The sequence below is a fragment of the Prunus mume genome, linkage group LG5 (assembly GCF_029339155.1).
Source record: "Prunus mume cultivar Tortuosa linkage group LG5, ASM2933915v1, whole genome shotgun sequence".
Classification (NCBI taxonomy): Eukaryota; Viridiplantae; Streptophyta; class Magnoliopsida; order Rosales; family Rosaceae; genus Prunus; species Prunus mume.
The window spans coordinates 21,752,602-21,775,878 of NC_142702.1; the positions used below are offsets into that span (position 1 = coordinate 21,752,602).

General features: G+C 43.3%; 3 pseudogenes across 2 annotated transcripts in view; 2 read left to right on the forward strand and 1 right to left on the reverse strand.

Moving 5' to 3' along the window:
• The window catches only part of LOC148917336 (putative UDP-rhamnose:rhamnosyltransferase 1), a 71,497-nt pseudogene extending 55,775 nt beyond the window's left edge, over nucleotides 1-15,722 (forward strand). The window contains exon 3 of the transcript XR_016127515.1: nucleotides 15,625-15,722. The product of XR_016127515.1 is annotated as a putative UDP-rhamnose:rhamnosyltransferase 1 (transcript). The remainder of the gene's footprint in view (nucleotides 1-15,624) is intronic.
• On the forward strand, nucleotides 13,992-15,722 carry LOC103332113 (putative UDP-rhamnose:rhamnosyltransferase 1 pseudogene; annotated as a pseudogene).
• A 5,524-nt stretch (nucleotides 15,723-21,246) lies between these two features.
• LOC103332084 (soyasaponin III rhamnosyltransferase pseudogene) lies at nucleotides 21,247-22,959 on the reverse strand (annotated as a pseudogene). The gene has a single exon (XR_016127514.1). The product of XR_016127514.1 is annotated as a soyasaponin III rhamnosyltransferase pseudogene (transcript).
• Between the last annotated feature and the right edge of the window lie 318 nt (nucleotides 22,960-23,277).

Here is a 23,277-nt window from a genome sequence, read left to right on the forward strand (position 1 = left end):
TTACCCTTATGTGGATTGGGATCCTCTCCTTGCCATCAAACTAGCCCATGCTACTTATGGGTCCGCACCTGTAGCCTCAATAGTTTTATGTGCTTTCCAGCTTTGAATAATTCGGAGGCATTCCTCCTGTAAGCATTTCATGTTTTTCCTTTTATAGCCATAAGAGCCTAATGCTATTGTTATGTTTAATCGTGCGATCTTCGACCTTGTCACATGCATATTCTTATTCATGTTGCTTGATCTCTAACCATGTCATGGTCCCCTGATCATGTCGTAATCTCCGATTACTTCTTTACGAGTGATTTTCAATTGCTTCTTTATGCGTGACCTTCGACCACGTCTTTATTGTGACCTTCGATCATATTTTTGCTTTTTGGCCAAGCACCTTGCGTGCTCATGGGTTAGCATATGCATTTCCTTATTTACAAGGTCTTCGACCACGTGAATTCAGGTTATGCTAATTTAAACAGACATGGTCTTCGACCAAACACTTCGAATGTGACGAAAACATGCGTTCCATTAAGCATTCATCGAACAGTGAACAATTTAGGGAAAATTCACAAATAAGCAAAAAATGAAAGCAACAAATAAAATGAAAACAATAAAATCAAATGAAATACTTCCTCAGATGAATTGCATTCCAAGGTCGTGGTACGTATTGACCGCTCTCAATATGCCTCAGCATATAGGCCCCCTTTTCCATAAGCCTCAATTATCTCGTACGGTCCTTCCCATGTCCGTCTAAATTTTCTTGCGTTTAGGTCCTTGGTATTCTCCATGACCTTTCTGAGTACTCACTCGCCTACTTTGAATTTCCTCTGTCGTACTCGTTTATTAAAGTAACTGGCTGCCGGTTCGGTAGTTCGCAAGTCGTAATGATGCGACTTCTCGCTGTTCTTCAAGTATGCCAAGGTTGTGAGCTAGCTGTTGCTCATTATCATTGCTCTCTACCACCAGTGTCCCTGACTGTGGGTAATTCGATTCTGTGGGGATGACGGCTTCATTCCACAAGCTAAGGAAAAATGGGTTTTGCGGTCGGTTTCCTTTTGGTAGTGCGGTATGCCCGTAATACGTTTGGTAGCTCCTCTGACTATTTGCCTTTGCGTTGTTCAAGCCTTCTCTTCAAGCAATCAAAGATTGTACGATTAGTTTTCTCACCTGCCTGTTTCCACGAGGGTAACCGGGACGAGAACTGTTGAATGATCTTTTTTTTCTCGCAGTAACTTCTAAATTTACGATTATCGAATTGAGTTCCGTTATCCGTCACGATGGCCCTTGGTATCCCAAAGCGACAAATTATATTCCACCATACGAATCTTACCACATCTATTTGGGTCATTGTCTTGTAAGCCTCGGCTTCCACCCACTTGGTGAAGTAGTCAGTGGCCCAAATGACGAACTTATTGCCCTCCATTGCGGTAGGAAGTGGTCCTACGATGTCCATTCCCCAGCGGGCGAATGGCCAAGGCCCTACAACAGGGTTAATTTCCTCGGTTGGTTGCCTGATAAGGGGTGCGTGCCTTTGACATTTATCGCATTTTCATGAGAACTGTTCTTCATCTCGGGCCATATAAGGCCAAAAATATCCTTGAGTTAGCGCTTTGTGGGCTAAGCTCCTCCCACCCGTGTGGTTCCCGTATGTCCCTTGGTGAATTTCTTTTAGCACCCATTCGGCTTCACGTGGGCCGAGGCCTCTGAGATATGGCCCTAAAAAAGACTTACGAAAAAGTGCATCATCTATGATGGCATACCTTGCAGCCTTTATTAGTAATTTCCTTGTTTCAATCGGGTCATTGAGTTGGGTTCCCTTGGTGATATAGTTCATGATTGGAGTCATCCACGTTTCTTATTCGGCATCAATCTGCATAACTCCAGGATCAATTGGTATATTGGAACTCGATAAGAGTTCCACCGGGGCGACCCTCATGTCTTCCACCGATGTTGATGCAGCATGGGCCAAGTGATCTGCCTAAACGTTCATTTCTCTCGGTATTCGTTCAAACCCTATTTTTTCGAACTTGCTGGCCAAATCCTTTACCAACCGCTGATATGCCCTCATTCGTTCATCCTTAGTCGTATTCCTCAGTTGTCAGCCGACTATGATGCGAGAGTCGCTATGGACAACTAAGTGTCCCACCTTGATGGGCTAGTTGGAGTCCTATCACCGTAGGGCTTCGTATTCCGCCACGTTGTTTGAAGCGGGAAGTCTAATCGGACAGAGTACTCTAGGTCCACCCCTTCAGCGACGAGGACGATTCCTGCGGCTTCATCATGATTAGATGATCCGTCTACATACAATTCTCATTAGGCCTTATTCGGGTTTGGTGCCTCTTTGATTTCATCATGGTTTTCCTGTTATTTGTAAGGTGGATAGCATTCTACTAAGAAATCGGCAATTACCTGGCCCTTCTAGGCTGTCCGAGGTTGATATCTAATGTCGAATGCTCCAAGCTCGATGGCCCACTTTGTAACTCTTCCGAGAGGTGCGGGTTGGACATGACTGCCCTGATTGGTTGGGTCGCAATATGATGATCGTGTGTGCCTCGGTATTGTCGAAGCTTTCGCCGTCACTAAAGCTAGTACGAGTTTCTCACCAAGTGGATATCTCTTCTCATCCTCAATTAAGCTCTTGCTTACATAAAATATGGGTTGCTTTGGATTGAATTTTCCTCCCTTAGCAGTATAGCGATTTCAGTGACACCATGTATAGGTGTAAAGGTTCACCTTTCTTTGGAATGGTCGGTCGTGGATTGGCGAGGTACTTCTTCAGCAGCCAAAGGCTTCTCTTTGTTGGCCTCGTATGCTTCCGTTCTTGTTTTGAATTGCCGGAAGAAAGGCTTACAACGATCGACGATCTTGAAATGAATCGGCTGAGAGCCGTTATTCCTTGATTAGAACCGCATATCTCTAGGCGTCCTTGGGTCGGGCATATTCCGCAGCGCTTCCACCTTCGATAGATTGGGCTCGATGCCTCGCTTATTCATTATCTGACCTAAGAACTACCCCGACGAAACATCGAGTGCTCACTTCTTTGGGTTAAGCTGCATGCGATACCTCCTCAATATGTTGAAGACTTCTTCCAGGTGCTTGACATGTTGGGATTTTTCCTGGCTCTTGACGACTATGTCGTCGATGTAAACCTCGATCGTTTTGCCGATCTGGCTTTTGAACATCTTGTTCACTAAGTCTTTGATACGTCGACCTTGCGTTCTTCAGCCCGAATGGCATCACTGTGTATAGCAATACAAGCCTCGCTCGGTGATGAATGTCGTATTTTTCTGGTCCTCAATTTCCATTGGGATTTGGTTATACCCCGAATATGCGTCCAAGAATGAGAGAAGTTCATACCCGGCGGTGGCATCTACCATTTGGTCGATCTTTGGTATCGGATAACAGTCTTTTGGGCACGCCTTATTCAGGTTAATGTAGTCTATGCACACACGCCATCTCTCATCCTTTTTATATACTACCACGACATTCGAGACCCAAGTCAGACACCACACTTCTCGAATGAATCCTGCCTCTAACAATCGGTCTACTTCATCGCTAATAATTTGGTTCCGCTAAAGGTGCGAACCTCATCCGCTTCTGCCAAGACAGGTGGTTTGGGTCAACGTTCAACCGATGACACGCGATCTCCAGGTCAAACCCCAGCATGTCTTTATGTGACCATGCGAACACGTCCTTATTCTCTCTTAATAACTTCATTATTTGGTCTACTTCATCTTCATATATAAGGGAGCCTACCAACACTTTTCTATCAGGATAAGAGAGATCCAGAACTTCTTCTTTAAGTGGTTCGATCGTCGGAAGCTCTGAATTATCCTCCTCCTCTTGTTCTGGTGGGTCATCCATTAATTGCTATAAATCATCACTCTGCTACGGAGTCGCAGCCTTAAGGTTAGTTACTATGTTGTAGCATCTTCTGGCCTCCACTTGATCCCCTTTGATATCAACTGTGGTTCTGCCATCCTCGGATATACACCTCATCACTTGGCAACGTGTCGATGCTTCTCCATCCATTCAATGAATCCAATTCCTTCACATTATAGCATTATATGCGTTCGGTGCATCCACAACTACGAAGGTAACGAATAGGGTCTTACCTGCGGCAATGACCGCAGAGTCACATCTCCAATCGGTTGTGCTTTTGTCCCTTCGAATGCGTAGATCGGTGTTGGGTTTGGTTGAATCTCCTTTTCATCCAGCTTCATTCTTTTGAAGGTGCACCGAATAACACGTCGAACTACTTCCCGTCAATCATCACTCTTTTACCATCGAATTGGCGGCGCGGGTCACCACTAATGCATCGTTATAGGGGAACTCAATTCCTTCCATGTCTTTCCGCGTGAATGAGATGACTCTATCTTTTCCGAGGCTTTGGCGATTCAGAGGCAAATGTGATCCCATTTATTCAGCTCGTGTTTTTTCGAATCGAGATTGAGCCTCCTTTCCTTTCACGGGATTCGGTCGACCATGGATGGTGTTGATCTCCAGCAGTTCTTCGTTTGTGATATTTCCAGTTATTGTTTTTGACCCACTTTCTTCATTTGCCCTATTCTCATGTTTGTATCTGGGATAACATTCCCTTTCTCAACATTGTCTCCACTTGATACCTGAGACTTATGCACTCACCAGTGGTATGTCCAAAGTCGTTATGATGGGCACACATCTTGTTCCTGTCTCGCTTTTCTAGGGATTCACGAATTGCAGGTGGCATTCGAAATATACATTTGCCCTTGTTCTCATGAAAAAGTTTAGCTAAACTCACCGTGAGCCTGGTGAAGGGTCGGCTTTGCCTAGGTCCGTTGCTAGACTCTTGTCTTGAGGAATATCGCTTCGTCTCCACCTTTTGCTCTAGTGGAGGCTTTGGGATCGCAATGGCGGAAGTGGCGCGTTTTGACTGGGTGAGCTCTTCTTCTTCTAGTATGATGATTCCATCCGCCCGGGCCATCATTTCCCTCATATCCACCTGGTGGGGTCTTCACTAAAGACCTGTACATTTTTATTCCGTGTATGACCTCACGAAATGCCAACGGAAGCAGATGAGAATCACACTCCTCAAAAGTAGACATTTCCTCCGTAAAATGCCTCAAGTAGTCTTTAAGGCTTTCTCCGGTACTTTGCTTCATGCTGAATAGGATCGTGACGTCCTTTCTTCTCTTTAATTGCAAATATACTGAGATATGAACATCTCACAGAGTTGGGTGAAACCGCCAATAGACCTTGGTTTCAGTTGTCTAAACCAAATCAAGGCCGACCCTGACAAGCTTGAGGGGAACAACTTACATAACAGGGCCTCGTCATCTCCTTCAAGCACCATTTGTTGTTGGAAATGATAGATGTGTTCAATGGGATCAGTCGTGCCCTCGAACAACTTAAACTTAGGTTGGGTGAACTTAATTGGCTTCTTGGCTTTCAGGATGTCTTCCGTGAATGGCACTTGCAAATTCCTTTTGCCGCTTCTAGAGCTAGTTCAGTGGTGTTTGCGGCTTGTACCCACTAACAATCCTCTCAATCTGACTGCGCAAATCAGTGTCCTTAGCCTTTTTCTCCATCTTATGCAAGTAGAGATCTCTGTCTTGATCTTCAACGTGGCCTCGCACGACGCCGAATGTGTGCCTTGGAGGAGTCTCCTCGAGATCTCATGTCTCTCGCTTCCTCTTGCCCTCTTTTGGGCCCTCACGGCAAGCAGTGTTTTGTGCCTTCTCCAAATCCTTTTCCGCTATCTTTCTTGTTTCGCGCAATTCTTTCATGATTTCCCTCAACTGGATAACAGCAAGGCTTGGTTCCCATCTTGGGCGTTGAACCTTGCGCTTCCGGATCTAGGAGTGGACATCGCATTTCGGGACGGAGGTGTTGGGAGTTCCTGTGCAAGTTCACCATGTTTATGATCAACTTTATGCGAGATTTCCACGACGCGAATCGTTGGAGCAAGATTTCTTTCAAGAAGAAATACCTCCACGTGTTCTTGACCAAGTCCGCACGTTTCCTTGGTTGAAAGAGAACTCGGATTGCGTTCACGAAGTCGAACGATGGAAATGGGGTGAGTACCGCAAAGCCACTCCGACGCTCAAGCCGGTGTTTGCGCAGCTGCTTTAGTTTTCAATTGGGTTTCACGTACCTTTGCTGGAGGTCTAGTTGGGTTTTTATAGCACTCCGAGATCTTGGGTTTAACCCCACTTCCTTAGCTTTGCTCATCCCATCCTCCACTTCGTGGTAATGGGATCAGATAAGTGACTTGCGTCTCCCTTGTTCCGCACTCCTTTAGTAGAAGGGAAGTCCGATCATCCCACCGTCTTTTAGATGTGGCATATGGGTTAGGCCATGATGCGTTAGGTTTGGTCCCCACATCATACTGATTACTTAAGCATCCGCTTTAATATTCATTTTGTGATTACAGAGCAAAGGTGAGTTGTACTCTACCGAAGAAGAGAGTATTCTGCGGTCGGCCCAGATAATCAAGGAGCATGGTGCTAGGTTGGGCAGCACCTTCCAAGATATGACCACTCAATAGTCTCACGAATTTATGACTGCTATCACACAGAGAAAAGTTTTTGATGAAATGAGTCACCACACACAACACTAGTTTGTCTTAGTTTTGGTTGTCTTGACAAGAGAGCTGCATATAGGATCCATTGTGTAATATCCATTGCTGTGTCTTTTTCAACACAAATGTCAAGGTTTAATCTTTTGTGTGCAAATATTGTATGGAATCGCCCCATCCACTCTATGGTGGGTGAGATTTGACCGTTGCAAGGAACCGGGTTTCATATTTGAAATGTGGTTGCAGGCTCAACGCCATTTGGTTGAGAAAAAGATTGAGCAAGTGGCATATAACATATCACATATCAACAATTATGGAGAACATCATTCTCTTTCTTTCTTGCTTTCTTTGCATGGTTTGGTTTGGTTTTTCCCCTTCCAGGAAAAGCTTACCCAAAAATTGAAACATAAATTAAGATGATCAGGTGATCTTGTAACATTAACCAAGAGTTTTGTTTGGCTGAAGTTATGGCAAAAGATCTTCGAGTTGTGATGCTTCCTGGTCTGCCTTTGGCCATATTATGCCTTATTTTCGACTTTCCATAACCTTGGCAAAAACCATAGTTCATGCCCATTCCATTTCTAGAAGGAGCTGAGGCCTCTGTGGCATATGATCTGCTGCAACAACCCATTTGCAGTTCATGGAACGCGATCAGAAGCTGCATCAAGATCATTTAGGATACTGGGAGCACTTAAGACATGATGGAAATGATGACGTCAGCGCATATTGGGACCTGGCTGGAGCCTGGAAGATACATGACGGCGTTGACTGTTGAGTGTTGACAGTCTGGTGGGCCGGGTTGATTGCTTGTGTTTGGGCTTGGTTTAGGATTCGCCAGTTCTATCTTCCACGGCTTTCTTTATCTATTCTCTACAAAGCCACAAAATGCTTTTCGTTGGGCCTCCAACATTTCTTATTGGTTGTGAAAGCCGAGGAAGACTAGAAACAGAGATACTATAATATTGGTGGTGATTGCATGCTCTCACTCGATGCTTTTCCAACGCCGCCAATATTACGTACACTGTTCAGTTTCAGCACATGCATGGTTTGGTTTTTTGTGTTGTTGTTTCTCTTCCCATTTTCAAGGAATCAGTTACGTTATTTTGGGAACATTTCAATTTTCAAGACAGATGCGTAATCATTTGGTGGAAAAAAGAAGAGAAGAAGAAGATAAAATTAAGATCTTGAAAGTCATTACAGGCAATCCTTGGGAAGGTGCATGCTTGGGTACTCTAGTTGAATGCTTAGCCAGAAAATGTGGATCATGTGTTTGGACGTTTGGTTAGCAAGAAACGCGTATTTGCTTTTTATTTTTATTTTTATATAAGCGATATTGAAGAGGAGTGAATTGAACTTAGAACATTGGATGCATAGATAAATATTTTTAACCACTTAAGCTACAAGCTCATTGCTTAATTTTTCTTTTTATAATTACAAGATGTGTTATTTTTTAAGTGTTTGGTTAATTGTTTAAAGAGCTTTAAAAAAGAAGCGTCTCTATTTGTTTTATTTGGCTATATTAGGTGAAGAAGAGGGTCATGATTAGCGAGGAACCAACTATTGTCCGATTGTGTCTGTTTTATGATTTCCCCTACTTAATGATATTCATAAATTTACAGTAGAACTAATTTTATCATATTCAATGACATGAATAATTTGGTATCAACAAACACATCGACATACCATATTTATTGATTACATTATTAATCATCCTGACATAGTGTTCAATGACCTAACTAGTACTGTACATTTGCGTGTCTGTTATATGATTTCCTCTACCCAATGAATAATTGTACGACGAATTAGGATAGGGTAGGTCAGCCTACTTCCTTATATGACTGTCAAAAGTTTTTATTTATTTATGCAAGATGTAGGCTTATCACATTTTTATATCATTTTGTATATCACCTCTCTAATAAAGGTGAGACTCATTATATTGGTGGAGGTGGTATAAAAATGTGGTAAGCCTAGCATTACTTGTGTTCAAAAACCCTATGTTGATGCTCAAAATGGTCAGGCCAAGATTGAGCCCAACTTAGTGATGAGGTATGATGGATGGGGGATGAAGGTGAAAACCTTAAGCATGTATGTAAAGACTTGGGCAAGCGATAAATGTAAAGAAGACAAGATATACGTGGTTCACCCTTAATGAATGGGCTACGTCCACCGAGAAGTATGTTCTCATTATAATAGTGTATGATTACATTTATACATGAGGTTGGACCCGAATATAAAAATGACAAGTGAGATGCCCAGGCTAGGGATCTAGGAGAGAGTCCCCACCCTAGGGTCTAGCTCTGAGACCCGGATCCTCTTCCAAGTGGAGAGAAGAAGTCCCCCTTCTAAGTGGAGAGAAGTCCCTATTTATAGGGAGGTGAAAGTGGGAGGTTTGTGTAGATTTTCGATGTGGGACTTTGTGCAAGTCGTTGTGGTGGTGACACGTGTCATGGTGTTGATGCTCTTGGTGCTAGTTGCTTTGATGCTGGATATGCTCGGTTGATTATGGTGTAAACAGTAGTCCCCCAAGTTCGCGGTCAAGAAGTGACTTCTGGGTTAGGAACTTGTAAGCTTTTGCGTGATCATGACCGAGCATTCCAGTGTTCAGGGAGCCGTAGGGCAGTCCCTAGTCCCCCAAGTTGTCAAGCTAGAAGTTGCGTTAACACTTGGAAGGTATAATAAAAGCTGTGTTAGCCTCGGTGATTGTTGGTAGTTGGGTACCTTGAAAAGAAAAGTAAGCTTGGGTTGTCGAAGCTGCAGTGATTGTTGACTCAGGTCTTGCCGTTTGGTAACCAAGTGATGGTTTTAAGTAGCAAAGGCCTGGGTCCCAAAAGATTGAATTGAAGCTTGAAGGAGAAAAGAATATAGGCTTCAATTTTCCATTTTCCTAGCCCCCTTGCCATTCCGGCCCCTTTTTTTTTGGTGTGAATGGCCAAGTGGTATGGGTGGAGAAATTTATGAGCCTGTACATGTGGTGTCTGGGCCAATCAAGTATGCAAGAGGGCTCTGGATTGGCCTTGGCAAGGCCTCATGGGTCAGGCCCGATGAGTTTTGGCAAGGGTGTTTTAAGGAGGGAAAAGAAAAATATGGCATGGGGCCGGTTCTATTCCAGCAGACATTAGTGTGGTGGGGTGTTATAAATGGGCCGTAAGTTTAGCTTAAAAATGACTGGGGCTTCGCAAGTCTTTCTTGACCAAGTAAGTTGCTAGGTCTGAGGGAGTATAAAAACAATCCCACAATGCTTGCGTTCGGCAAGGTGAAATCAAAGGACAGTGCTTGGCATGGTGGGTCTTCGGCAGGTTTAGTTGAGCCATATTTGGGCCTGAGGTTTGGCTAGGAAGCTGTGTAAGTGGCTGAGTCACAAAGCTAGGCCATTGGGGCTGAGTCCTTGTGTTGTTGTAGCTAGGACTTTTACTCCTTCGATGCGTAGCTTGGAACCGGCTGCCTTGGAGCTAGGCTTGGGGCTATACCTTCCGACAAGTGGCGGGCTCGGTGTTTGATAGTTTGACTATCTCTTGCCGTTCGGCAAGAGATATTAGGACATTTGTAGGGCACAAAAGAAGAAGAGGGGGCTAGGCAAGAGATAGCTAGGACTTTCGAGTTCCTTAGCCACAGGAACCAGCGGTTTCAGCGTGAAGGTGGGAGCTGGGCTCGAGGCACTGCCAGGAGGAAGGATTCCGGGCGGCGGGTGCCGTTCGGCAAGGGACAAGGAGGGCTGATCTGTCTTCGGCAAGAGTGGGTCTGAGTGCATGGTTTCGAGACGATCCGGAGCTGGGTCCGTAGTGTCGTCATCCCGTGAGCTGGGTCCTTGTCGGATTCGCTGGAGCTTGAGCATAGGTGAGTGTGGAACCGAGGATGGGTGGCCCTTGTTTTGAATCCGTATGGACCTTGCCGTTCGGCAAGGTCAGTTTGAAAATTTTTTGGTGGACATCCGACGTTTGTTTATTCGGCAAAGTTGGTGAGGCCAAGGCTTGGAGGCTCGGGTCCGATTACTTCGGCAAGTGCCTGGGCAAGTCTTGGCGATTTTGGTTTGGGCTCGGGGACTTGGTTAGTAGCTGTTTTGAGCTGAACCTTCGGCAGGGAGCAGCTAGGTGGCTTGAGTAGATGTTGGTTCCTTGGCAAGCTGATCCGGGTGGGCGAGCAGGTGAGTCCCCTTTCCGTCCGAACGGTGCTTGCCGTTCGGCAAGCTAAATTGCCTAAGTGTTTGGTGGGTGTCTTGAGCAAATCGGAGCTGGGAGTGTGGCCTTGGAGCTGGGCCGAGAGAGATCCTTCGGCAAGCTTAAGTTGGAGTTGGTATTGTTGTGAGTTTCCCCTCGAATTCTTCCACGACCCTTGCCGTTCGCAAGTTGTGTTGGTGTGTGGCTGGCTTCCTTGTAGCCCGGCATCAAGGAGAGGTCGGTCAAATACCCAACGAGTGGTGTTGCGTCTTGGTTTAGCTTGAGCCGTGAGGTAGGCACTTGGTGCCGGTGCAGGCCGCTTGGAGCTAGACCTTCGGCAAGGTGAAATTTGGCCATCCGTAGTCGAGGTCCTTGCGAGCCGTTGTTCTTGAACAAATTTGGGGGGGGACATCCGTAGTGGGGTCCTTGTGAGATTTTTGTTTTTTTTTGGGAGTTAGACCTTGGCAGTTCAAAAAGCAGGTGTGGGTTTATGAGGACCTAGGTCACCTTGGGCTGAACCGTAGATGAGCTTTGGAAATGGTGGGCAAGGAAGTGGAGGTGAAGAGAGGGGGTCCAAAAAGGGTCAGCATGACCGTTCGGCAAGGGTAAGTTAGGAAAAGTTTTGGGGGTGACCTAAGTCTGTACTTGAGTCTTTGGCATGTCCGAGACCTGTCTTCTGTCTTAGAGTGGGCTGAACCAAGGCCATGGAGTCATGCATTTTTAATTATTTGTTTTTTTATTCAGCAAGGTAGCCAAGGCAATTTTGGGGCTTAGCTGTGTATTGAAATTTGGGCTTAGCAAGTTTGGTTTTGTTGATGAGCCTCCCCATTTGGTTTTGCATGGTCCTTGCCGTTCGGCAAGGACCCTGGAATATGTATTGATGGTTTTATTTGTGACCTTGGAGTGGGCGTTATGAAATTTCGTGGAGTTTGGGCTCGGGAGGTAGTGCCTTGATCAAAATTTTGGTTTTTGTTTACTGTGCTCGGATCAATTTGAAAGAAGGGGCAAGGTGGATTCGGCAAGGGAGCTATGGGCACGAATGATTTTCTTTTGGAGTTTGGTCAGTACTTGCGGTCAAGCAGTGGGCTATTCGGTTTTGGTGTTGGTGCCTGATTTGGCAACTTGGTGTGGGCCTTTGTGCCTTTCTTCAAGGGTGGGCCTTGGTAATTTGTCTTGACAGCTCTTTGAGGATTGGCGTAAATTGGAGTTGGGCTCGGGGCTTGGAGTGGCCGTGCCATTTTCGGTCCCAATCTCTTTCATGAGTTGGCCATTCGTTGTGATCAGTTTGGAAGCACTTTTGTGGTCTGTGCAAGGTGCGAAACACTTGATCACTTGAAATTGGAGCTGGGCCATTTGAAATTTGGTGAAAATTTTCCGGAGAAAGTGGGGTATGGCTGCCATTCGGTGTCCTTGGGTGCGCCATTGAATGCCTTTGTTGAATTTGAAGCTGCTTCCCATTGGGTGTTTTGATAGGTTTAGTGGCTGGGTGCCGTATGGCTCGGCCATCTAAATTGCCCCATACGTTCAGCTAGTTGTCATGTGGGCTTCTCATTGGATTGAAATGGTGGTTGGCCTCCTTAGCCCTGTAAAGTGATGTTGTCGGTGACTTGGAATATTTGGCCCGTGCCAAATTGGAGCATCTTCAAAGTGGCCCGGACAGCCTTGATTCATATGCAATATTCATGAACCATGTTGTTGAATAGGATTGTGCAATGAATTACTTAAATATTACATGCTCGTATGCAATATTTATATGTAAGAAGAGAAATCTTATCTGGAGTAATTTTTCCTTGGCCAGCAAGCCATGCATGGTGATATCCTTGGTGCATTTGGGATATTTGGCCACCTCTAAATTGACTCTTTCAATGTGACTGAAAGGTGGTTCCTTGGGTTGAAATGATGGCTTGGAGCTGTGATTTTTTGAGCCTCGTGTGCACGGGCTGGGTTTTTCGTTTTGGTAATGGTGAAGTTTCTTTGGGCCTTGGATGCAAAGCACAAGAATTGCACGTTGCAAGGAAATGGGCCTAGGCACGAGGGTGCCGAAGGCATAAGAATTGCACGTAGCAAAATGATGGGCCTAGGCACGAGGGTGCTGAAGGCAACACAAAGCTTGCGTGTCGCAGAGCGATGTAGCTAGGCACGATGGTCCTGAAGGTGACACAAGGCTTGCGTGTTGCAAGGCAATATGGCTGGGCACGATGGTGCCGAGGGCAACATAAAGCTTGTGTGTCGCAGAGCGATGTGGCTAGGCACGGGGGGTGCCGAAGGCAACACAAAGCTTGCGTGTCGCAAGGCAATGTGGCTGAGCACGAAGGTGCTGGAAGGTAACACAAAGCTTGCACGTCACAGAGCGATGTGGCTAGGCGCGATGGTGCGGAGGCGACACAAAGCCTTGCGTGTCGCAAGGCAATGTGGTTGAGCACCGAAGTGCTGAAGGTAACACAAAGCTTGCACGTCGCGAGAGCGATGTGGCTAGGCACGATGGTGCCAAAGCGACACAAGATGTGGCTAGGCACGATGGTGCCGGAGGCGACACAAAGCTTGCGTGTCGCAAGGCAATGTGGTTGAGCAAGGTTGAAGGCAACACAAAGCTTGCGTGTCGCAGGCAATGTGGCTAGGCACGATGGTGCTGAAGGCATCTTTCATGCCGGTTGATAGTCTGGGTGCCGAAGGCATCACTCAAGCTATATGATGAAGATTGTATGGGTGCCGAAGGGCACTTTGAGGAAGGAGAGAACGACATAAGCCTTTTGTATCGATTCCCACAGACGGCACCAAACTGTTGATGCTCAAAATGGTCAGGCCAAGATTGAGCCCAACTTAGTGATGAGGTATGATGGATGGGGGATGAAGGTGAAAACCTTAAGCATGTATGTAAAGACTTGGGCAAGCGATAAATGTAAAGAAGACAAGATATACGTGGTTCACCCTTAATGAATGGGCTACGTCCACCGAGAAGTATGTTCTCATTATAATAGTGTATGATTACATTTATACATGAGGTTGGACCCGAATATAAAGATGACAAGTGAGATGCCCAGGCTAGGGATCTAGGAGAGAGTCCCCACCCTAGGGTCTAGCTCTGAGACCCGGATCCTCTTCCAAGTGGAGAGAAGAAGTCCCCCTTCTAAGTGGAGAGAAGTCCCTATTTATAGGGAGGTGAAAGTGGGAGGTTTGTGTAGATTTCCGATGTGGGACTTTGTGCAAGTCGTTGTGGTGGTGACACGTGTCATGGTGTTGATGCTCTTGGTGCTAGTTGCTTTGATGCTGGATATGCTCGGTTGATTACTTGTGTTCAAAAACCCTACTTCACAGTATTTATGTAGTCGCAACACATCCACATAATGCATGAACAAAAGTAATTCTTATTGCAAATAACATACCAGCATAAAATATTACCATGGCAAAAGATCATCTTCATGTTGTGATGCTTCCATGGTCTGCCTTTGGCCATATGATCCCTTTCTTTCGACTTTCCATAGCCTTAGCAAAAGCCAAAGTTCATGTCTCCTACATATCCACCCCAAAAAACATCCAAAGGCTCCCCAAAATCTCACCTGATTTACAACCCTTTATACAACTAGTCCCCATTCCACTTCCTGATTTGGATGTTGACCTCTTGCCACCTGGCGCCGAGGCAACTGTGGACGACCCTTTTGAAAAAATTGACCAATTGAAGGTTGCATATGATCACCTGCAACAACCCATTAAGCAGTTCATTGGGGATCAGTTGCCTGATTGGCTAATACTTGATTTTGCTCCTCATTGGGCGGTGGAGATTGGCCAAGAGTATGGTGTTCCACTTGTGTTCTTCTCTGTTTTATCTGCTGCTACCATGTCCATTCTAGGCTCACCAGAACATCTCTCCGGTGCTGATAACAGAAACCACGTTCTTCCATCATAAGAAAGCCTCACTTCACCACCAGATTGGGTGGCTTTTCCTTCTCTTGTGGCATATAGAGAGCATGAGGCTGTTCGTGTGCACAAAGGCCTCTTTGAAATAAATGGCAGTGGCATAAGGGATTCTGAAAGGTTTGCCAAGATCATATCAGCAAGCCAAGTTTTGGCCATGCGCAGTTGCAATGAGTTTGAAGGAGAATATTTAGAGGTGTGCCAGAAAATCAATGGAAAGCCTGTGATTCCTACAGGTTTCCTTCCACCAAAGAAACCATCTGCAAAAAGGGAAATAAGTTCTGATAATGGGTCATCAAACAATGTGATCTTTGACTGGCTTGATAAACAAAAACCCAAGTCAGTTGTGTTTGTTGGGTTTGGATCTGAGTGTAAGCTGAGCAAAGAACAAGTCTTTGAGATTGCTCGTGGGCTTGAGCTATCAGAGCTTCCATTTCTCTGGGCACTTAGAAAACCCAACTGGGCTAACAGTGAAGCTGATGCTCTGCCTCCTGGTTTTGTTGAGCGCACATCAGAGAAAGGGCTTGTTTGCTTGGGGTGGGTGCCCCAGATGGAAATTTTGGGGCACCCATCAGTTGGGGGGTCTCTGTTTCACTCTGGATGGGGCTTTGTAATTGAAACTCTGCAATTTGGACATGTTCTTGTTGTTTTGCCATTCATTATTGATCAGCCTTTGAATGCAAGGCTTCTGGTGGAGAAGGATCTGGCTGTTGAACTAAAACGCACAGAAGATGGGTCGTTTTGCAAAGATGATATAGCCAAAGCACTGTGACATGCAATGGTGGCAGAGGAAGGAGAGAAACTAAGAAGCAATGCAAGGAAAGCTGCCAAAGTTTTTGCAGATCACAAGCTGCACCAAGACCAGTACCTTGGCCAACTTGTCCATTACCTTAAAAATAATGTCCCAAGAAGGTCATTTTAGAAGCTCATTATTATTTTTATATAATAAATCTAGAATGTTACCCAAATTAGTTTCAGATCATAAGCATTGTGATATCTTCATACTTTGAGATTCTGGAACTTGGGTTATTGCCATTCTAGTATTTTTAGTGCATCTTGTGATCTAAAATCTGTCTAGAAAGTTTGATGTTTCTGTTGCCATTCTAGTATTTTCAGGTGTTTGGTTAATTGTTTAAGAGCTTTAAAAAGGAGTGTCTCTGTATGTTTTATTTGTCTATATTAAATTAAGAAGAGGATCATGCTTAGACAGGAACCAAGTGTGTCCAATTGCGTCGGCTATATGATTTCCTTTGCCTATCAATATTCAGGACTTTATAGTAACTTCAATTTATATTGATCATACTGTGAGCCACATATTTAACATATAATATAATAATTAATTATAGGACGAATTAGGATAGGGTAAGTCGGAGGTGGTTTGTTCTATGACCGTCAAAATTCTTTTTTTTTTTTTTTTAAAAAATTTGGAAGATCTAATGTTCAAAGACCCTCCTTCGTTCGCAATATTTATGTAGTCCAAACTCATCCACGTATTGCACGAACAAAAGTCACTCTTATTGCAAATTTCATACCAGCAAAAAATAATACAATGGCAAAAGATCATCTTCATCATGCCTTTCTTTTTCAACTTTCCATTCATGTTGTGATGCTTCCATCCATGGTCTGCCTTCGGCTATATGATGCCTTTCCTTTTTCAACTTTCCATAGCCTTTGGACATATGTAAATGTGAATTTTCCAACATAATTTTACTAGAATTGGGTTTATTTATAAATTTGTATTTTATTAATACTATTTAAATAATGAGGTTTTATTATACAAATTTAGGTTCGACTTATTCGAGATGCAGTGACCTATTCTCTTAATTACAATTCCTTATTTCAAGGAAACACCCTTTGATTTCATCATAGAGAAACAAAACATGTGTGTTTGGTTTTGCTGCTGCTCCCAAGTCCAACCTCAGGGTGCCTACGTATCCCTCACAAGAATCAAGCCACTTGTAATTCAAAGAATTGCAATGAATAAATGACTCATTGCAAAGAAAATTTGATCGAAATTGTATTGAGAAATGTTTGAGAAAATTTAGCTGAATAAACCAAGGATAAGATATGGAATTGTGTTTTTCAGACCCAAAAAAAAAAACAAGATATGGAATTGTGTTTGGGGCGAATTTCGTTAAGAATAAACTAGGGACTTTGTTTGGATTTAAGATTTGGGCGGTTGGATTGAGTCTCTAAATTGCCTATGTACCCTTTCGAATGGATCAAACTAACATAGTTTGGAAATTTGAAAATTAATGGGTAAGTGTGACCTACTAATTTAGAATTTGTGTCTTTGAGACAATATGAAAATTTTAAAATTTTCATAGGTAGATGACCCATGGAAAGATTGGATGGTTTTGTACTATTTTCTTAATGTCAATGTCCAAAATTAAACTAATGGGCAATTTTAATGAACCCGCTAATTTGATCATTGACACATGCATTTGTATTCACGCACAATTTGAAGGATTTGGTATTAATGGATTATTGTGATTGACAAACCCGTTAATCCATATTGATGCTCTTTTGGTATCTTTTAAGAGTGAGCTTGATGCTCGAAGCATGACCAATCATTTACTTGGATTAAAGTCACCATCACAACATGGTTTAGTCGCTTGGCAGTCCTTTCTGAATAGCGTCCTTGCCATAGTGATTGATTCCCATATGTCTTGTTGGGTTTTTGTGGGTGTGTTTGGTAGCCATCTTGCATTTGAAAATTGAGGTAGATAGACTCGAATGTCATAAGTATATTATTGAGCCTCCTTGACCGTCAACTCAATTGATTTAACTATCGTTGTGCACTTGCTTAGCTTGGTGCTGCAAGTAGTGAACTAACGTCTTCGTCACTTTGCTTTCATTTGTTGCTGACACCAAAAGTGATGTGAGGGACTTAAAAAAGCCTTGATTTCAAACCTTCGCCTTGTCTTCTGTCAGTCTGAAGCCCAATGCTTGTTTTATTTTGTAGAGCATATTCTTGAGCTTAATGGACATTTACAAGGAATGGACCAGCTTAAACAATCACGCCTCTGACTATTTTTTCGTCCTCTTGAACTGGCTGGGATTTCATTGATTTTTCTCCCATAATCTAGGTTTTGGCAGAACACATCTTGCAGCAAACCTTTTTTTTTTCTTCCCTTGTTTGTAACAATCAAAGAGAACCCAATGATCAAATTTTCTTTGATAGCCAATCAGCCATATGGCCCGTTTTCTTCACAGTCAAGAGAGAGGTTATACGACATGTGGCCTTTCTTTTTCATTATTTTTAAGCTATAGATTATTCCCATCATTGTTTGTGAAAAAATCAATTATGGGAGTGCCATATTTGAGAATGGGGCAGTGGCCTCGTCATAGACCATGCAAAGCAAATCATCCCCACAGCTACTGACTTCTTTCACTCTCTACTTTTTGTCTATAGGCTTCCCTTTCTTTCTTTCTTTTTAAGGGTCGAGAAACAGATAGTGCAGTGGGTTGAACACCTCATCCTTTTCTTGTGGGTTCAATACCCGAAGACTTTCTTGTTGAGTGAGCTTCATTCTCGTGGGTTAAATACCCAATATATGATTCATAGTTTTTCCACCAAAAATGGATTTATCATTCAATGAAAATTTATGAGTTTTCCTCTCAAAATGGATTTATCATTCAGGTTTGCTTGGCAGAGCGTGCAGGTTCGCTCGGCTGAGTATGAAGATTTGCTCGACAGAGCATTATTGATTTGTGCCACCCGACATGGGTTACCATCCATTATTTGTTTGATTTGTGAGTTTTATACCTAAGCATGGAGGTTCACTGCGCAGAGCATGAAGATTTGCTAGGCAGAGCATTATTGATTTGCGAGTTGCCACCCAACATGGATTGCCATCCATTTGTCCCCAAGCATTTATAACCAAACTTGGAGGACCTCAAGAGAGGAGCTTTGTTGCAGATGCAAAATGTATCTTTGACTGCTTCTGATGTTTTTCTTCAACACGGCTGTGCTCTACTCTTCCGCAAGTCTTGCGGCTTCTCCTTTTATCTTGTTTTTGTATCTTTGCAGCCTGCTGGCTAATCCTCCCTTCCCCTCTTTTTTTTTCTTTCTATAGCCGTGCTTTTCTAGGCTAGATGTGAGAGATCTCTTTTGTGAAGGATTCTTCATTCAATAATCAGCTCCACCAAAACAGGAACTGCCAACCTCTCTTGAGAGTTTTCATTGGTTGGTCAAACTCCCCTCTTTTTTTGAACTCTTTTCCTATATATGGATTACCAAGCTGCAAAGGTGTGAGGAGATTTGTTGAAGCACGCCACTTTTGAATTGCATATCATTCGGCCTTGCAATTTGAAATGCCCACAGGATATATCATATATGTGTAAAAAATCACTTGTGATTTAGCTAAGGAAATTGTGCTTCACTTGTGCTCCATCTCTGCCTCAATTTGAGGCTTGCTGGTTTTTATTGCCTGAAAAACCAGTTAGGTAATAATTTAGCCTATTCCTATACCTGCGTTGGGGAGAGTTTTTGAGCTAAAATCCCAAATTTTATGTTTAGCTCCACTTGCATTGGAGATGGCCTAACCAAAGGCAATGACGATCCATGCTCTTTTTTTTCTTCTAACAAATGACTTCTTATTTTTTGTGAATTTTTTTGGTTCAACACTTAGAAAACCCAATAGGGCTGATAGTGAAGCAGACCCAATAGGGCTGATATTGAAGCAGATGCTCGGCCTCTGGGTTTTGCTGACCTTGCATCAAAGAAAGGGCTTGTTTCTTTTGGATGGGTTACCCAGATGGAAAATTTGGGCCACCCATCAGTTGGGGGGTCTCTGTTTCACTCTGGATGGGGCTCTGTAATTGAAACTCTGCAATTTGGGCATGTTGTTGTTTTAACATTCATTATTGATCAGCCTTTGAATGCAAGGCTTCTGGTGGAGAAGGATCTGGCTGTTGAAGTAAAACGCACAGAAGATGGGTCGTTTTACAAAGATGATATAGCCAAAACCCTAACATGCGTGCAATGGTGGCAGAGGAAGGAGATCAGCTAAGAGGCAATGCAAGGAAAGCTGCCAAAATTTTGGCGATCAGAAACTGCACCAACACCACTACCTACGTTGGCCAATTTGCCCGTTATCTTAAAAATAATTTTACAAAGACGTCATTTTAGAGATTCTGGAGCTTGGGTTGTTGCCATTCTAGTATTTTTAGTGCATCTTGTGATCTAAAATCTGTCTAGAAAGTTTGATGTTTCTGTTGCTTGTGAGTTCATGCCTATGTCCGAAATAGTAATTGTGGGTTATTTTACGACTCTCTCTCTCTCTCTCTCTCTCTCTCTCTCTCTCTCTCTCCCTTTGGGTTATTTTACATGAAGCACATCCACATAAAATAAAAATAAACATTGCATTCAACTGCATGCCAGCACCAACAATAAACCTTGCGGTCCCAAGGAAAGCATTTGTGGCTTTGGAGAGGACAGAGAAAGCACCGTGAGGGGCATTAAATTTTTATATTTACTTTATTATGTAACGAGTAGATCATAAGATACTTTCAAGTAGTGGATTTTCTCAATTATATGATGTTTCTTGGGATTGCCATAGATCAAGAAATGGATGAATTTGGATTCTCTGTTTGTTTGATTTTGAACTTAAACTATAGTTTAGGGTTCAAAAAACCAAGAAGTGCTATAGAAAAAGAAAATCCGAATCCCAAACATCACCAATCAAGCTACGAGTAAGACTTCCCTATCCTCGTTGCATTGCCTCCGTTCTTCTAATTTCTCGGTCCTATAAAAGACGTCAAGAGAAAGAGAAAAAAAAGGCAATGAAAGGAGAAGTTTTTTCTCACCAAGCCAACCCATCAGACAGCCAACACTTTCAACACCGGTAGCTACTAGGGTTGGTTGGTGGACAAGTATTCATTATTTGAGCATAAAAGGCCCACCCGTGCAACCAAATAAAGTTTTGCACGGTACAATTACCACATCTTTTCCGAACACATCTTATCATGAGGGCTACGTACAAGTTAATATAAAATTTATTGTTATTTATTTCTACTTTGCAGACATGAGCTTAGTTCAGTTGGTTAGAGTGATTGTGCTGTCCTTTATGTACCCAAGTTCAAATCTCCCTCCCTATAATTTAGATTCACATGTGTCATCAAGATCTTCCAGCAAGCATATATTTATGTATAATCTGAATATAGTGATTATGGTGAATAGCAGTGGACGACGGCAAGTTGGCCACTGCTAATCGCACAACCGACAATAAAAATTTCGGACCTAGCATTCTCACCCCAATAGAGACCCACAAACAAATGCCATTCAATGGTCTCAAGAATTTAGTTGTTCATATAGTTTGGTTCAAATAGTATCTTTTTATGGGTGTGGGGGTTGGGGTGTGGTCCGAATACAATGCAAGATGTTGAAGGGAAGATACGTGGTTGACATGGGAGGAGAGGATAGAGTGGGGCGGCTGAAGTAATGGCATTTGAAAGGAGAAGATGATTGAGGATAGGCATGTGGGTAATTGATACAATACATAAGGGGAGTTTTCAATTTAATACAATTTTGGTTAAGATTCCTTTAAATACCTATAAATGCATCAATACTAAATGCAAATGCTCGAAGTCTCCTGTTATAACATAAGTAAAATGCTAATATAATAATACTAACCAGAAATATCACACTCGTGATAAATTTTATTCCAACACATGACATGCAATAATAACATTAACGAAGATCAAGAACAGAAATTCATGTTCTCTGAAATGCCCTGAAAGTTCGGTTTCCATGGGTTATTTTGCCAATCTAACAGGGAAGATCTAGGATGATCTTTTTGCAACATTATTTTTCAGAAAATGGACAAACTGGCCAATGTAATGGTCCTGGTGCAGCTTGTGATCTCCAAAAACAGCTGCAGCTTTTCTTGCATTGCTTCTGAGCTGCTCTCCTTCCTCTTCCACCATTGCATGCCTGATTGTTTTGGCTATCTCATCTCTGCTAAACGACCCATCTTCCTTGCGTTTCACTTCAACAGCCAGACCCTTCTCCTCCAGAAGCCTTGCATTCAAAGGCTGATCAATAATGAGTGGCAGCACAACAAGAACATGCCCAAATTGCAAAATTTCAATTACAGAGCCCCATCCAGCGTGAAACAGAGACCCCCCAATTGATGGGTGCCCCAAAATATCAAACTGGGGCACCCATCCAAAGCAAACAAGCCCTTTCTCTGATGTCCTGTCAGCAAAACCCTGAGGCAAAGCATCTGCATCACTATTTGCCCAGTCGGGTTTTCTGAGTGCCCAGAGAAATGGAAGTTTTGATAGCTCCAGCCCATGAGCAATCTCAAAGACTTGCTCTTTGCTCAGCTTACACTCACTCCCAAACCCTACAAACACAACTGACTTGGGTTTTTGCTTGTCAAGCCAGTCAAAGATCCCATCATCAGTGGCAATTTCTCCTTTTGCCCTCTTTGGAGGTTGCTCTGGAGGAAGCAAACCTGTGGAGAAAACAGGCTTGCCAGTGATTTTCTTGTACACTTCTAAGTAGTCTCCTTCAACCTCATTGCAAGTTCTAATTGCTAAAACTTGACTTCCTGAAACAACTTTGGCAAGCCTCCCAGCACCACTTATTTCTCCATTATGTGATCCAAAAAATCCCCTTGGCACATAAACAGCCTCATAGTCTCTGTATGCCACCTTTGAAGGAAAAGTAACCCAATCTGGGGGTGCTGTTAGGCTTTCCGGTGTTGGCAGAGCATGATTTCTCTTTGTACCCAAGAGATTTTCTGGTGAGCCAAAGAAGACACTGGTAACAGCAGAGAAAGGAGAGAAATACCCAACTGGAACACCATACTCTTTACCAATATCAACCACCCAGTGAGCAAAAGAATCAGATATTATCCAATCAGGCAAATGCTTCCCAATGAAGTGTTTGATGGGTTGCTGCAGCAGATCATATGCAGCCTTCAAGTTGTCAATTTTTTCAAAGGGTACATCCACAGATGCCTCAGCACCTTCTGGCAAGAAGCCAGGCTCCAAGGAAGGAAATGGGATGGGGACTAAATGCACAAAAGGCTCTAAATCAGATGAGATTTTGGGGAGCCTTTGGATGTTTCTTGGTGTGGATATGAAAAAGACATGAACTTTGGCTTTGGCCAAGGCTATGGAGAGCTGGAAGTAAGGCATCATATGGCCAAAGGCAGACCATGGAAGCATCACAACCTGGAGATGATCTTTTGCCATGATATGTTATGTTTTTGCTCAAATGGGATTTGCCAAAAGAGTGAACTTGTTTATATATATATATATATATCAGTAGATGTGTGTGTGTGTGTGGTTTTTTGTTTGGGGGGGGTTAGTAGAAGGAGTGGTCACAACGAAGTTGCAAGGAGTAATGTCAGAATAAGTGTCATTTTATTTCTTTTACAAAATTAGCTGGCTGCATTGAATTGAACCTCTCTGAATTGGAAGACTCCAACTAAACCTTCTGGCCTCCTCTCCATCTTAAACTACCCTTTTTTTTTTTTTCGGCTTGCGTGTGCGCGTGTAGTTGGAACACATTTTAAGTACGAATGGACAAATGATCAGTTATATGATGTATTAGGTCCTTGACCTGATGCTACTCCGCTTAACAAGTCAAATGTATCACTTAATGAGTTATGATGACCCAACAAGTATAATATTTTCAAGTATTTATAT